Genomic DNA, 2,355 nt, shown 5'->3' on the forward strand with positions numbered 1-2,355 from the left:
TCTTGGTTTAGTTTTGGTGATTCCCATGCTTTTAGATACCCGTCCATTTCTTCTAAGTTTTCAAATTTAGTTGTGTATAGGTTTTTAAAGCATTCCCTTATAATGCTCTGGATCACAGAATAAATCAGTCTATGCTTTTCACTGTCAAAATTTTTTTTATTTACTTAAAAAAATATAAACCTACTGGGGAATGTCTGGGGATACTGAATTGACACAGTGGCCCTTAATACAGGTGACAGATATATGGGTTCCAGTCAGGGGGATGTGGGAGGGTGCCGGTGGGGATAGGGGTATAAAGATGATTTAAGATCATTTGAGATATTCTGTATGAAATACACAAAAATTCAATAAAAATAATCATAAAAATATTTTAAACCTAAATAAAACATAAAAACCCATTAAAAATTATACTTAAAGATTTTGTCATTCACTGGTATGTGCTGATAAATCTTCCTAAAGTTGTTTCTTGTTGAGATCTGGTAGCTGTTTGTTTTCCAGATGAGAAAAATACAAACTTTTCTTTGCTGGTGGTAGGAGCATTTCCAGTTAATTTTTGCGGCACACTTCCTCCCCTCAAAACAAGTTTTTTCCCTCGACAACAAATGCAAATTCTAAGTGTGTGCTCTTTTCAAAGCATTGTTTTTTATCAAATCAGGTGGGACCAAAGTTTGCAAATCTGATTTTTCTTCTCAAAGTCCAGAAAATAAGATTCATAATCTTCAAAGTCACCTAATAGATAATAATGATTTTTAGGTCCCATCTCTAGCCTACTGAAGTAAAGATTCTAGATTTAAGGATGAAGAACTTATATTTTGCCCCAATGAACTGAATGATTCCAGGATAAGCTGGTCTTGGGGGTTACACCCTGTGACATACTCACAGACACTTGGTCTGAAGGCAGAGAGATATTTTCATCCAGGTTGGGAAAACTCTATGAAATTGTGGACCCTTTCCCAGAAAGGAATATGGTCCCAGAGAATAAAATAGGAATGGTGATGTGTTTATGGCAAAGATGTCCCTCTGCCGCAGGTGAGTCATTTGTAGGAAGATGGACACAAGTGGAGATAATCATATTAAACAAATCAAAACAATTTCACAGGATAAACAAAAGACAGAAAAGGCCCAAGCTTTTCCTCTCATTTATGGACCCCGGATTTTATATTGACACCTCAAATCACATATCTGTGTATGTCATGACCTTAGAGGTGAAGCTGTTTAGGGGAACAAAGGAGACTAAGGGGGAGGAGGTGAAGAAGGGGAAGCAAGGCATATCAGGGGCTATGCTCAAAGTACATTATTTACCTATATGGAAATGTCCTTATGGAACCCAGTACCATGTACAATGATTATATGACAATTAAAAATATGATTAAAAGCTTTCATAATAAGCAAAGATTCATTATATATTAGTAAATACAGATTTCATAATAATCTTAGCCTTGTTGAGATTTTACAGTGTATAAGGGGAGACTTCAGGGTTTAAGGGACATATGTCCAAGTAACTCATTTCTGTGATGACTAAAGACAGTTCATTTTGGTTTTCTTTGCTTTGGTCTGAGTGGATTTAAAAATGCAAGCTTCACAAAACAAGCTTGCACTTAACAGAATAATATAGTCAACCCCAGGCTATCAGTTCACATGAACTTTGTCTGTAGGTCTCTAAACAGAAGGTGCTGTCTGTTACTTAATGATGCCACACACCCACGGAGACTTTTTGTTTCACACGTAACCTCAAAGCACATACTATACATCAAATTTCCAAAAAATATTTGACCAAGAATTCATTAATTTCAAGAAGGTTAGAATGACACTCTGTTACCTTGTAAAATAGAAGTTATTTGAAGCTTTTGATTGTTTAAAACACACTATGACTGTAACTATTGTGCAGACAGTATCATGATCTAGACAAACAAGCAGAACGCTGATGTGTCACCAGGTCACCACCAGAGTTCTGCCATTAGTAGTAGCCCCACCTCTAATTCTGAGGACCACTAAAGCAGTTTCATCCCTGTTACTATATTTCATAACATGTGACTCTTAAACATTTGGATATTATATGATACATTTATGCTAGTCATTTTCTACTCATTTATTTTATGTATGTTGGAACCTGTGTACTATTTTTATTTGAAAAAAAAAATTGTTCCCTCAAATATTTAAATGTTTAGAATGGGGACGGTAATTTCTCTAATCTCTCTCTCTGGCATTATTATTTATGTTCTTTAAAAAATAGAAAATAATCGTTTATTTGTGGCACTTGCTCTTTTGGAAGTTCTGATGTAGGGCACCAAGACATGTGTAGAGATTATTTTAGTCCTGAAGCACTTGGAGGAGAGTCAGTCTTTTCCAAAGTTG

Source organism: Nannospalax galili, unplaced genomic scaffold, assembly GCF_000622305.1.
Source record: "Nannospalax galili isolate Female #2095 unplaced genomic scaffold, S.galili_v1.0 scaffold498, whole genome shotgun sequence".
NCBI lineage: Eukaryota > Metazoa > Chordata > Mammalia > Rodentia > Spalacidae > Nannospalax > Nannospalax galili.